Source organism: Coenobita brevimanus, chromosome 1, assembly GCF_032717465.1.
Source record: "Coenobita brevimanus isolate Jiangsu-jjx chromosome 1, ASM3271746v2, whole genome shotgun sequence".
Classification (NCBI taxonomy): domain Eukaryota; kingdom Metazoa; phylum Arthropoda; class Malacostraca; order Decapoda; family Coenobitidae; genus Coenobita; species Coenobita brevimanus.
This window is the reverse complement of record NC_136954.1, coordinates 69,863,934-69,878,952: the sequence shown is the minus strand read 5'-3', so window position 1 is coordinate 69,878,952 and position 15,019 is coordinate 69,863,934. Positions and strand designations below refer to the sequence as shown.

Genomic DNA, 15,019 nt, shown 5'->3' with positions numbered 1-15,019 from the left:
GGCAAAATGAGAGTCACGTACCAATCTCATTACGTGGCGGTGGCAATTTACTAACTCACCAAATGTAAGGTAATTAGGTCATTACGTTGTTAATAGACACCGTTAGTCTCTAGCCTCACTCTCAAGGGAATGAAATCATCAGGTGTGGTGGAATAAAATACTGATGTTGTGACAGTAGTTAGCGGTGACAGGATAGACAGACGGATAGACAGATATAGATGTCAATTATAATACCTTGAACTGTTGTAGTAAAATTGTAAATGAATAATCTCTCTCTCTCAACCACACACACACACACACACACACACACACACACACACACACACACACACACACACACACACACACACACACACACAAAGCCTTCAATTCCCCGTGCAGCGTCCCAGGGAACAAACAGATTAAATTACTCTAACCGGATTGTTCAGTGTCAGCAGGATCTCTACCTACCTTACTACTTCCTTGTTGGGGAATCACCTGGAAAATTAACGAAAACGCAAAGGTGTATGCAAAACTCGGGTTCCTCTTCTTTCCCCTCAGTGGCTAAGAACACTAATAAGTACCACGTTGAGTACACCGCTTCCCGTCCGATCAGCGAAGTTAAGCAACGTTGGGTCTGGTTAGTACTTGGATGGGTGACCGCCTGGGAACACCAGATGCTGTTGGCATCCCTACGTGTCAAGTGGGGTTGGTGGAGGATTAGTGCCCCTCCCTGTAAAACAATTAACTCTAAGCCGTTGGCCACCCCGTTTGGGATACATGGCGTCTGGCAATGAATGAATGATATTTAACTAACCTACTAGTTTATGGTGTCTTCAAGCACCTTCACTCAAACTGGTAAAATGTTACGGGTTATTGAAGACTAGGAGGACAGAACTTCGTGATCTTACTGTACATGTAAAAGATGCAATGAAAATTATTAAATGACATTGCTGAAATAACTTGATTCGCTCTGGTAATTGTGTAAAAAAAAAAATATGATGCAACGAAAAATATTAAGACACTGATTAAATAACGTGATTCACCGAAGAAATTATTTAAAATGTTGGTGTACAGGAAAAGAATAATATTAACATCACTTGACTCATTGAGGAAATTATCTGAAATCTATGTGCATGTGAACCAATTCGTACTGAGGAGGGCGTCAGCAGGGAATGTGGTGATGAACAACTTTTTTATACATTGTGTGTGTGTGTGTGTGTGTGTGTTTGTGTGTGTAAAGTAGGAAGGAGGGACGGTTAATGGAGCAAGGATACAATGGTCGATAACGAAGGACGGTAAGTCAAGTCAGTAACAGATGACGCCCCGAGAACCACCTCAGTACTTTACGTCTGTGGTTATTGTTGTGTTTCGTGTGTAGGGAGAAGGGGACAACTTGACGAAATACTACATATAACACACATTCACGCTCACCCACACCCACACGCACGCCTGGTGGTCTACTGGGTCTCGTTGTTGCAACCGGATGTGGCATGGGAGTAATTTATTTGTCGCCATTCGCTCCACGATTCTGGCGTATGGTTATAGATGAACAGAATTTTCTTTACCTAGAACTGAAAATAAGGAGTATTCTGGGGGAAATATTTGTGTCATATTGGTTTCTGAGTTGGAAGAGCCTGTGGTACAACGGTGTGGCATCTACCTCAATCTGTCTATCTATCTAACCTGTATATCTATCTATCTATCCATATATCAGTCTACAGTCAGGTCTCTTCATTCCAAGGATGTGTCCACAAACAACTTGACTCCATGTCACCCTGTCCTCGTCATCAGGCCATCCTTCCCCCAGCTCACCACCTTCATTCATATCTCTCTCCCCTCCATTCCTCTACCTCATCCTAGGTCTCCCCCTTCCCCCCCCCTGCACATTACTTCCAGCTCGCAACTAGAAAATCCAGGGTTCGATTCCCGAGCCGGTAAGACTGGTAAACGAAGGCTGTTTCTCACTTGTCAGTGTGATGGTGCTCTTTGCTTTTTTGTGCAGCCTGATATTAAAACTAAGCCTCCTATGACTCACTCTCGCCTGAATAAAAGTTTGGTGTTAGCTGGACTACAGTACTGCAGCTGTCCTAAGCATGAGCTAGGCTAATGGTGGCAGTATTAACTAGAAAACACACATGGAGTGCATACCTCCGCCAATGCCACTGAAGAATCCGGATCCGGATCAGCCCAAAAATTCAATCAATTTTTTCTTGGCCCACGGCCCACCCTTCAAAATTTCATTGAAATTCATTGAGAACTTTTGCAGATATCGTCCGAACAGACAGACAGACAGACAAACATGGGTGAATACATACCTCCTCCAACTCTGTTGGCGGAGGTAACAACCTCAGACTCCTGCAACGCAATGCCAGCTGAAAAATAATAATAATAATTTCAGACTCCTGCAACGCAATGCCAGCTGAAATAATAATAATAATAATAATATAATAATAATAATAATAATAATAATAATAACTACTCAGCCTTCATTCAGGTAACGTCAGACAGTTTTAATCACCTTAACAAAAACAATCACAATCATCACACTCGTCTAACGCGTTCTTCGTCTGGGGAAACTGGGGAACAAAAAAGAAAGAACGAAAAAGAACTAAAGACAAATGGAAAATACAAAAAAGTCACAATTTTTTTCTTCTAGTCATTACCAGCAACTTTTGAGATACGTGGTTACCTACAAGTGAACGTCATTTTACCCACATCGTTACGACAACTCTCTCCAAGGTTTGACTGAAATCATTTGAAGAAGAAGAAGAGGTCGAGGAGGAGGAAGAGGAAGAAGAAAACGAAGAAAAAGAAGATGAAAAAGAAAACTCAATCACAGCAAGGTGTAGAGGAGACCACCTTGGTAGTTGCGGTGGTGAGGTATGTGGTGAAGGTGGTGGTACTGGTGGCGGTGGCAGTGGCGGTGTGGCGTATGATAGTGGAGGTGGTGTGGTGTGTGGTAGTTGGGATCGAGATGGTGGTGGTGGTGGTGTCTGGTACTGAGGGTAGTGTGGTATGTGGTAGTTGGGATCGAGATGGTGGTGGTGGTGGTGTCTGGTACTGAGGGTAGTGTGGTATGTGGTAGTGGTGGTGGTGTCTGGTAGTAAAGGTGGTGGCAGTGGTGGTGTATGGTAGCCTTGGAGTGGGTTTGGTTATGGTACTCAGGAAATGGTACGGGTTGGGGACAGTGGTTGGGAAGAATTTTAACGCACTGATACTAAGCTAAATAATAATAATAATAATAATAATAATAATAAACTCAACGTCACATATTTAGACATGTAACTGTGTGGAGTCGTAAAAAAAAAAAAACACTACCCCTGTGAGAAACAATAGCCTTCTAACTGTATATAATTATATAAGTAGCACTAATGGTCAAGTGATGTAATTAAGGTGGTGTGAGGTAGGCTGGCGTCTGGTGCAAATGTCATCAAGTACAGCATAATCTGATTGGTAAACTTCTGACATTATCGGCGTTTCCCCAGTCCTGTTGTACTGTTTCAACACTCTTGGGGTGCTACTACCGCTACTACTACTACTACTACTACTACTACTACTACTACTACTACTACTACTACTACTACTTCTACTACTGCAGCAGTACCAGCAGCATGGTCTGATAAGTAAAATATTTGGCAGTTCTTGTAGTACTGTTTCAGCGCTTAATATAATTCCACTCAGTCTGTTATCACTGCTACCGGTGCTGCTACGATACTACTACTACTACTACTGCTACTACTATTACGACTACTACTAACACCATCACCGCCGTTACTGTCATAATAATAATAATAATAATAATAATAATAATAATAATAATAATACCAACGTTCTGAATCAAATGAAAAAATTATTTCTTCATACCAAAACGATCCTTGTTATAAGCATATATCTTCAACAAGGCTTTAGGTTGAGAGAGAAAGAGAATGAGAATGCGGAGAGAAAGAGAGAGAGAATGCGTTGGTATATCAGTAAAGGTTGTGTGTAAATGCCAGTATGCGAAGTGGGAGGAAGTGTGCAGAATATAATATATGCTGACGATCTTTAAGTTCACGTAATCACACTTTCTTAACACATTTCTTACCGGTAGCCTGTCTGCCTTCATTTCTCCCAGTTCCCTAAGCATCAATAGTCGCTCTCTCTCTCTCTCTCTCTCTCTCTCTCTCTCTCTCTCTCTCTCTCTCTCTCTCTCTCTCACCCTTCCTCTATCTCAACCTCACGTTCTCCACAGCCTCCCTTCCTCCCCTCCTCCCCCCTCCGCTATCTCAACCTCACGTACTCCACCACCATTTCCCTCCCTGCCTCCCCCTGCCCTCTCTCCACCCTGTTGCTCAAGTTTTCAGGTGCTTTCGGCATCACTTTAATTCGGTTCCAGATTGCCATACCTCTAACAGTAGGGTCTATTGTTCCATTATTTTCCATTTTTCCAAACAGTCGAATTTATCATCTTTAAAATAATAGGGAGAAAAATCCGTGGTCTGTTCTTTTGGTTATAAGGGGTTACCCGGAACTCAACCAGCGGCATCTCAGTCTGCTGGTGTGGGCGCTGCAGTGGACTTCTTCAGGATAGATTGAAAACACTGACCAAGTCGTCCCCATAACACACGAGAAAATCCCCCGATGGAGTGGCACAGGAGTGACATACAGAGTGGTCTAAACACGACACTCCTTCCACTCCCCCGGGCCAAATTCTCGCGCTATGGGGACGGCTGTGTCAGTGTTATGTCAGCCCTTCGTCATTACTTCATTTCCTACTGCCACTGCCACACCCTCGCCCACACAGCACACTGAGCCGCCCCCCAACACAACAGGTACCGCCAGATATAATTCTCGTCCCTCTGTTTACGAACCACCCTGCGTTTCGGCGGAGAAAAACATCGGCATGTCCGCTCCCGATCCGATTTCGTAAGACGCCGAACACTCCCTCACACTACAGTTATCCCGAGACCCATCAGAGCCGAATTCTCCTCGACGTCATGACACACACTGTACCATCTTTCCCTTGGCGAGATGTTCACCTACTCTTCACCTGTTTTAGTGATCAGTACTTTTTAAAAATCTCTCTCTCTCTCTCTCTCTTGCATGGGCGCCCTCGTAACACCTTTGCCTTAGCGGTTTGTTCACTCTTTCCTTACTGGTTTATTTGGTGTGTTGCATCTAAATATTCTGTCTGACAGGGATCGCATATAAAAACAAAAAGCACCTCCTAAGCGATTTATCATGCTTATTACACCTAGACGCCTCCTCCTTCCCCATAAAAAGTATCACCTAAGCCGAGTCAAACGTGCCTGAAAGCAGTAAGAACATAGTAGTAGCAGTAGTAGTAGTAGTAGTCGTAGTAGTAGTAATAATAAAGATTTCATCACGCTGAAATAGTAGTGTCAAGAAAGCGATCATATATCCATTACCTCTTATCAGAACAACTCATCAATACCAACCAGAAAAAAATTAACGCATGTTCCAATCTCAGGGCTTTTGGTTATCTCTGCATCAGGTCGGGAAAAGTAAAAATTAAGTGGTAAAAATGAAAGGAAGATTCCGATCGCAAGGGAGGCTGTCTCTGGCCCAAGAACTTACCTTCATATTTGCAGTGAAGGATATGCCTGATACCACCAGATTTATTTTTTCATCAGCATCCGTTTCACCAATATCGTAAAAATAGATTCGCTTGTACATTCCACCTGTAATATTGATGTTTGTGTAGGGAAAGGTGTGAAATTTATGGAAGTTTCAAAATTAAGTGGTGAAATAATAGAGTGAAATATGAGGTAACTGGCAACTACGTTTAATCTTGGCGGCCAGGGGTCTTGCGAGATTATTCAGTCAGTCTGGAGCTGTGGTAGAGGACGGAGGCAGTGCCATTCCTCCTTGTCATTTATCTCCTGGTATTCTACTCGCCTCAATCCACCTGTCACGCCAAAACCAGTGAAAGACTCGCAGAAAATCCATCAACCATTAATTCCGCTGTGTGCTGAACTTTGAAATGTGAGACATGGCAAAGATGGCGGAGCACAAGGATAATTATCTTGCCTGGCATTGAGGTTGCCACCCAGCCGGGCTCGGGGGTCGTAGTTATAACCTTTCTGGATCCTGAGACCTGTTTAAGATCCTTCATTTATTCATTTACCTTCACTTGTACGACTATCAAATTTGTCTTAAGTAAATTAGAATGAATAATGAAGTGATAAAAGTGATAGAAAAGGTCAATCAGGATAATATTTAACTGATATAGGGCTGTGCTTACAACCTTTGTGATTCTAAGACACGTTTTAGATCTTTTATTTCATCCATTAATGTTCCCTCTTTACGACATAACTAAGGTGAATAATGAGGTGACAAATCTGATGACATATAATTCAAAATAATTAGTTAACTGATACGAGGTCATTCTTATAACCCCTCTGCATCCTAAACTCAAGATTTTTTGTTTCCTTATATCATGACTCTTACGTCCACCAAACACGTCACACATCCACAGTAAATAATACGGTGAAAAATACGGGGAAAAAATCAGTTCACAATAACACTACTTAGAGTTCATTTGCTTATCCTTTCACCTTCACTTGTACAGCCACCAAACACCTGACAATTGAACCACAGTGAATGAAGTGAATAATACCATAAAGCAGAGTAATTCATGATGACACTTAACTGATACGGAGAGACCTGCTTACCTATAAATTTGGTCAGGATTCTTTATAAATGTAGCTCTTGAACTGGCCGACTGGTCCTCTCAGGCCACTCAACCCCCGCAAAAAAAAAAAAAAAAAAAAAAAAAAAAAAAGAGATATAAAGTGAACGACTGGTTTCTCTCTCAGACCAGACCCACTCTAGAGAGAAAATGTGTATGTATATTTTATCCATAAGATTATTATTTTATTCTCTCTCTCTCTCTCTCTCTCTCTCTCTCTCTCTCTCTCTCTCTCTCTCTCTCTCTCTCTCTCTCTCTCCTGTGTGTGTGTGTATGTGTGTGTGTGTGGTTAGATTACATTAGATCAAACTAAAGCTGGTTTAGGTCAGGTTACGTTGGTTTATGACAGGTTAAGTTGGGCTGGGCCGGGTTAAGTTGTTTCATACGTTGAGTTGGGTTAGCCTGGGTGTTAGATTAAGTTCACCTACGTTAGGCTGTAAGGTATAATAACAAGCAACATTCCATCACCTCTTCACCTCAAGGGCGTGTTATTTCCCCAGAGGCAAACACGTCATGCACTGTTAACCAAAATAAAAACAAAAAACACGTCCTCGGGCTGAAGGGCGTGATCTTTAAATAGGTAACACTTGAAGGTGACGCTGTGGTGCAACTCAGGAACTTAATATTGTGCAATGTCGTACGCACTCATTTTTACCCTAACTTGGCCTAACATATCCATCTCTCCGTCTTGAATACCGAGTTCTAACAACAGATTAGCACTAGAATATGATGCTAGTCAAGAGGAAGCACTGGGGAAAGAATGAATAATGTAGTTTTGTAGTCTCTTTCTTCTCTAACTTGCCCTAACATATCCATCTCATCGTCTTCAGTACCGAGTTGTAACAATAGATCAACACTAGAATACCATGCTAATCACGAAGAGGTGCTTGGGAAAGAATGTACAACTGTATTTTTTTTTTTTCTCTGCCCCTGAGGATGTGAGGCTGTACGGGTTAGGTTAAAGGGAGGCATATATAGTACCGTAATGTTAGTTTAATCTCTTAACCCCACGAAATGTTACCTCATTCCTCCTTATACTTAACGATATTCTTCAAAAATGTCCAAAACCGTGTGTGTGTGTGTGTGTGTGTGTGTGTGTGTGTGTGTGTGTGTGTGTGTGTGTGTGTGTGTGTAGACAGACATAGATAAACAGAGACATACACCGCTACACAGCCTATTCGTTTCAAAAGAGCAGGAACGGCAGAAGTACCTTAGTGACGGTAGTACCTGCAGAAATGTTGATAGTTAAAGATAATCACGAAGATGAAAGGCAACCTAATTAAAGTACGGCAGTGAAAGTGAAAGCAAATGAAACAAGACGATACATTACGAAACAAGACCTTCATGACAGTATCTTAGAGTACTCTCGTTGCCGTTAACCTTCGATCAGACGTAACTCCAATTTTCCCCTAATAACTTAAATGACGTTTCAAAAATCATCGTTTGCCCCACTTCTCGTTCGTAAGGTAACTGTGGCATTTAAAAGTCAGTTATATTTCGTCTCCTTTCACCGATCAGTTCCAGGAAGGCTAATGTGATTCTTATTGTTAGTTCAGTGTGTCCAGCAGTACGTTCAGGTTTTAATTAAGGTCGCCTGGTGGTCAAGTGGCCAGGACGCCCCAGAGTGAGTCTTGCATAGGTTCGATCCACTAAAAGGTGACTAGAGGTTTTACAATCATATAATGCCACCCACGGAAGTAGGCTGGTCATCTACCCGTAAATGTACTGGACTAAGAAGCGCCTAGCCTCGGGAGCCTACGAGAGAGAGAGAGAGAGAGAGAGAGAGAGAGAGAGGAGCTCATGAGTTTTCTGTGACACGTCCTCCTGACTCATTCTCTTGCCCCCTCCCCCCCCTCTCTCTTTCTCTTCTCGCTCTCTCTCTCGTTCGCCTCCCATTTTTTCCTTTCCTTTCAGGACAGGCTATGGACGTTAATTTTCGCCCATCCCCACCTTTCCCCCCTCCTCCCCCTTCCCATCATCATCATCATCATCATCATCATCCATTCCATTCCCCTCCGCCCTCTTTTCTCTCCTCCCTTCCATTCCCGTCTTCTCTCTCCTCCCCTCCTCCTCCTCCCCTTGCCCTCCTTTTCTTCTCCCCTCCTCCCTCCCCCTCCCTTCCATTGTTTATCACGGTTCAGGGCACAACACAAACACGCCCTGCTGGAAGAAAGAGGAGGAGGAGGAGGAGGAGGTGGAGGAGGAGGAGGTGGAGGAGGAGGAGGAGGAGGAGGAGGAGGAGGAGGAGGTGGAGGAGGAGGAGGGGAGAGAGAGAGAGAAAGAGAGAGAGAGGGTACACATCTTCAGCCTACTGTACCACTATCTTCCTTTTCATCTGCTATGCTTGTCTTCCCTAACCTCTTCTCCTGCTAGACTTGAAGAAGAAGAAGAAGGAGAGAGAGAGAGAGAGAGAGAGAGAGAGAGAATAGAGGGAAGTGGGGGGAGGAGGATGCTGTTAAAGAAAGACTCTCTACCGGAAGCTCTCTTCTTCAGACTCCTCCCTTCTTCAGCCCACAATCCACCCTCTCTCTCTCTCTCTCTCTCTCTCCCTTTCTCTCTCTGCTACGTCAGAAAAAAAAAAATCTCCCTAATAGCTGCATAACTATTGAGAGAGAGAGAGAGAGAGAGAGAGAGAGAGAGAGAGAGAGAGAGAAAGGAGCAACTGGTATGATTGCTTACTTTCCTTTAGACTATCTTCTTCCTACCCTCTTTCCGTCCCCTGCTCCTTCCTTCCCCTCTCCCTCCTGGGCTTTCTTCTCCCCTCGTTCTCCCTCTTCCCCTCCTCCCTCCTTCCCTCTCCTTTTCCTCGCCCCCACCCTACTCCCATTTCCCTCGCTTTTAATCTAAGAGTATCCGTTGTAATACCATCTCTCTCTCTCTCTCAATCAACCTGTCCTTTTTACCTGCTCACCTGTTACGGTACGTCTATATCAGCACTATGGCTTCTCTTTCAGCGGCTCTATATTCTGTCTGTCTGTCTCTGTCTCTGTCTCTGTCTCTCTCTCTCTCTCTCTCTCTCTCTCTCTCTCTCTCTCTCTCACACCAAAGTGAATTTCTCTTCCTTTCTCACCACTTCTTTTCTTTCTTTCCTTCATTTCTTCCTTCCACTTGTTTCCTCTTCCCCCACCTATTCCCCGCAGCATTTCTCTCTGTCTCTCCATTCTCTCCCTCTCTTTTCCACTCTTCTCTCCTTTCCCTTTACATTATTTTCCCTCCTCTCTCTCTCTCTCTCTCTCTCTCTCCCATTACAAGATTTGCCTAGAGAGCGGCGAACCGGATAATAGCATCCTCTATTGTTCAGATGAAAAGGCGAGTCAGTTCTGGTTAAATGCATATTATTATTATTATTATTATTATTATTATTATTATTATATTTTTGTCATTATTATTACCTGTAGATATAGATGGAGGGGTAGACCGAGGATGAGGTGGAGGGATGGAGTTGAGAGGTATATGAGGGAGGGGGGGAGTGAGTTGGGGGGAGGGTAGTCCAATGGTGGGTGACAGAGCGACTTGGAGGCGTTTTGTCTGCGGCCACCCTTTGCGGGATTAGGGCGTCGGGCTATAGATAGATAGATATAGTCGTGGTAGATGTAGTGATGGAGAGAGAGAGAGAGAGAGAGAGAGAGAGAGAGAGAGAGAGAGAGAGAGAGAGAGAGAAACCAGTGTAACAGCCGCACGTCATGGTCAAATAGTGCTTCTCACTTTATATTTCTCACTTTCTAATTCACCATTCTCCCTTTATTTTCTCACTCCCTCACTCACTTTATTATCCCCGCAACCAAGAGAGGTATATGTCCACTTGTCAGTCGCATACCTCGATAAATAGTTCCTAGATTAGTTCCCTTCTCTCTCTCTCTCTCTCTCTCTCTCTCTCTGACCTTTCAATTCATTATCAATTTCTCTGACTTCTGTTTTTCTCAAGCGTTGCCCCCTCCCCCCCTCTCTCTCTCTCTTTTTTTCTCTCTGCTCACCATCTTTCTGTCTATTTGCTCTCTCGCGTCATTGCACACCCTTTCACTATCTTCTATTTTTCAAAAGTGTCTCGCCTCACCACGGCCGACCAGCGCGCTATGTTAAAACTAGCTCCTTCCTTACTTTCTCTACCTCGCTTTCTCACTTCCTGCTCCCGATAGATTGCTATTTCTCTGCCTCATTTATTCATTTTCTGGCTTACTTTTACTCAACTCCTCTTGTTCTTTCTTTTTTTTTAATTTGTTCTCTCTCTTTCCCTCACTCTCTCTCTCTCTGACCTACAACTTTCCCTCACCTTTTTTCTGCTCTCACTCTTCTTCCACTATTTATTTTCACTTTTGCTTTACCTTTCTCTCGCGCTGCCAACATCCCCTCCTTTCTCCCTCTCTCTCTCTCCCCTCCCACGCCATAACACTACAGTATTTTCACGCTTTCTGACATTCCACCCTGATTTTCCTTCCCCGCCTGAGTGTTTTGCTGCTGTTGTTGTTGTTAGGTTGGTGGGAGGGGTGCTGTTGTTCACGTTTTCTTTCCATAAGGTTTGTGAAGAGATTATTGGATGTCGTTTTCGTTGTCTGGACTGGAAGACAAGCTCGCGTTCATATACCGGACTTCTTAAAATTCACGAAAATACATAAATACTAAATAATATAGAATGGACGATACACGTAGTACAGACAGTACTAACATTGCCACTACTACATAATATAATAGTAGTAGTAGTAGTAATAATAGTAGTAATAGTTGTAATGATAATACTAATACTACTAATATCAACTACTTTCACAACTCGTCCTCCACAGGCCACGAGACCATTGGTCTGCAATTTTCCTACTTTGACATTTCCTCTACTCCCCTTTCTCTCCCTCCCTCTCCACCTTTGCCACGCCCCTCCTCCTTCGCCCTCCCTCCGCCACACCCTCTCTCTTCTCCCTCTCCTGTCTTGTCAACTCACCCTTCTTCTTATCACCCCCCACCCCTCATCTCTCCAACTCTCCCTCCCTCCCCGTCTCTCCACCTCTCCCCCCCTCCCAGTCCTTCTACCTCTCCCCCCTCCCCATCCCTCAACCGCTCCCTCCCTCCCTTTAACTCTCCCTCTATCCCTCCTTCCCTGTTTTTCCACCTCTACCTCCCTCGCTCCCTGCCTCTCCACTTTTCCCCCTCACCCTGTCTCTCCACCTTTCCATTCCTCCCTCCGCCACACCCCTTTTGTCAACACATCCTCCTCCTCCACCCTTCTCTCTCTCTCTCTCTCTCTCTCAACTGGACAACAATGCCTACAGAGGTTGAACCGAGTACGTGATAGAGCAGCTATTAGTGAGTGAGAGTGAGACGGGTGGGATGGGGGATAGAAAGACGAGTGGAGGGGAAGAGGAATAGGAAAAATGTGAGAACAGGAGAGGAGGAATATGGGGGAAAAAGGAAAAAGTATGAAAAGATGAAGAGGGAAAGAGGGAGAAGAAAGATGCAAAAGAAAGGAAAAGGAAAAAGAAAAAGGAAGTTAACATGAAGTGAATATGGACACTGGGAGTAAGAAAACTATAAATCAAAGTCAGAATATAAATGAAAAAATAAAAAATAATAATAAGCACTTGGCATTAATTTATACTGAGTTAATTTCCTAGTAATTTATAATCTACTGATGGTGAGAGAATACGCCAAGGACAGAGTTACTGAGAAAACAGACACACACACACACACACACACACACACACACACACACACACACACACACACACACACACACACACACACACACAGGGGAGGGGGGTAAATTCAAGGACAAGACAGGTGATGTTAAAAAAATGTGGTCGAAGGAAGGGGGATAGATGGAATAAGAAGGACTGGTGGGGGGAGAGGAAAGAGCAGGAGGAGGAGGAGGAAAGGTGAGACAAAAAAAAGGAGAGAATGAAGTGATGTGGAGTAGGGGGACAAAAAGGGAGGGAGAAGGAGGTCGTGGAAAGGGGGAAGAGAAAGAGATGGGCATAATTCTTCCTTGAGGTTGGTAAAATCGTCTAGCATTAAACAAAATAAATTCTCTTAGTGCTTACGTGCCCTCCAAACCAGTGGTCCCGGTATCTAAACTTTTCCTGGTCTTTCCCCACATCTGCCAGAAAACCTCTGATGATCCCCCACCCCAGCTCCCAAAGATTGTAATTCCCATCCCCCTTTGCGAGGTGTTTTAAATAACTCTAGATTCCAGAGTTATTCGTCTCCATTTAGCGGTACTTTTAAAACGTGTAATGGCAAGCAGTCTAGCGGTATTATGGCTATTTTTATTTCTGGAATATTTCAGATTTTGTAATATTATGTGACGATAATTATCTGAGGACCAAAATTCTGACCCTATTCTGAAAAAGTATATTATAAAAGACAAAATGCATTTGGTCATACAATACATCAACTACCCCTTCACTACGATAACGCTTTTATCACTAGAGTTAAAACCAAACAATTCTGCTCACCTTAGGACGGATCTCGAGTAGTGACGAGGTTAATTAAGACTACATCTCATCCACCCAGGTCGAGTCGTCAATCTTATACCTGAAAAAAATCACCAGGTGGTAGATGAATAAAGTATCGTGCTGAAGGGGTTAAGTATACTCGAGAGGAAGGGAGAGTTGGACAGTGGTCAGCTAAATCCTCCAGGTGCATGATCTATCTATCTATCTATTGCCAGACGCCTCAATCCCGTTTGGGGTGGCCACAAACAAATCGCCTCCAAGTCGCCCTGTCCCCCGCCATTTCACTGCCCTGCTCCCAACTCACACCCCCCTCTCTCATATACCTCTCCACCCCATCCCTCCATCTCATCCTCAGCCTCCCCCTCCCTCTTCCCCCCTCCACCTCACTCACATACACTCTCTTCGTCAGTCTTTCACCCTTCATCCTCTCCACATGGCCAAACCACCTCAGTGTGTTCCTCATAACGCTTCCTATCACATCCACATGAATGATACAGACTCATAATATGTAACAAAGGGAATACACTCATGCACGTCATCTTTGTAACTGATGCAAAACCGAGGAGCTTAGTTACGTAGCTAAGCGTCGACAATATAAAGTTGTCCCCATCATGTGAGTTTAGCTTTCGCATTCCCTCCTGGCACTAACTAATATCTGCCACGAAAAGCAAGACGTATAAAGTGGTAAGGCTAAGGGCATGCTATACGAGTACATAAACCCAGGTTGTACCATTATGAGAGTCACGATCACAAGAGCTAAATCCTTCACACATGCAAAACCATCCCCACCTCAGTCTGTTTTTAATCCATCAGTGATGAAATGCAAATCAGTGTACTGGAAGCGATGGAATGGATCTAATATACAATAACCCGAGCCGTACCACCATGAGTCATCCCGATCATGAGCGAGTTAATTTCTTCACACATGTGCTTTTAATATACGAGTGATGAAACGTACAATCGTGTGATGGCAATGACGCAATGGATACAGTATTCATAAACCCGGGTTGAGCCATGCAGCGGCTTTGTTGTTGTGCGCGGGAACTGGAGTGCGACCTTGGATGTGCGCAGGCGTGTCGCACGGATGACGCTGGACACTCGCAGTTATGAGGAAGATTATTTTTACCGTCAGAGAAAATGTGTGCGTGTGCGTGTGTCAGAAAAAGATTGTGATTTGGCAACATCTGACTTTTTACCCCTGCACATTCACGAGGTAGCACCAACATGACCAGGTGGTGGCGTTGCGTGGCTTTACAAGCGTTCCTCAACAGTTCCCTATCCTTCGAAACGAGAATTATGGAATGTAGAGGGGCACTTCGATCTGCGGTCCACCGGGTTCACGTTCTCGCATACTGAACAAGTTAATGAAGGCTGTATCCAACCCCTCCAGTTCAAAAAAATAGCCCCAAAGCTTAGTAAAATCATCCGAAGGTATCAAGAATAAAAAATGCGTCAGGATTGAAGAGGTTGACTTCATCCTTATAAAAAAACACTTCCTAAACTGACAAAAAAATGGTCTGCAAGTAACCAATGGCAAAAATAAATGTATAAAATAAAAAGACGTCCTTGGGCTCAGGGAGGCTTGTAAGTGGTTTGTTTTGCGTGGAGTAACGTGTACTGGAACGAACAGTAGTAGCGGCTCCCTTAATTCCTCTACTCCCTTAATAACTTTTTCGCGTATTTCCTCACCTTCCCTCTTTCCCTCTTATTGTCTGCGTCCTATTGTTTCCTTTCACCTTTTCTAATGAGGCTTAGTAGAATTAATCGTCTGCTGTAAGGAGCCTCGTGCGGGCGGTAGGCATTAATGGAAGCCTTCGTTTACTATTGGTCTAAGTATATTAACAAAAAATCCTGATTAAATTTCATGATTATTTTCTTTCGTTCTCAATTTTTACTTATGTCACTC

At 43.8% G+C, this 15,019-nt stretch overlaps 1 pseudogene; it reads left to right on the top strand.

The window, feature by feature from the left end:
- The first annotated feature begins 551 nt into the window (after positions 1-551).
- On the top strand, positions 552-668 carry LOC145415854 (5S ribosomal RNA; annotated as a pseudogene).
- Positions 669-15,019: the final 14,351 nt, after the last annotated feature.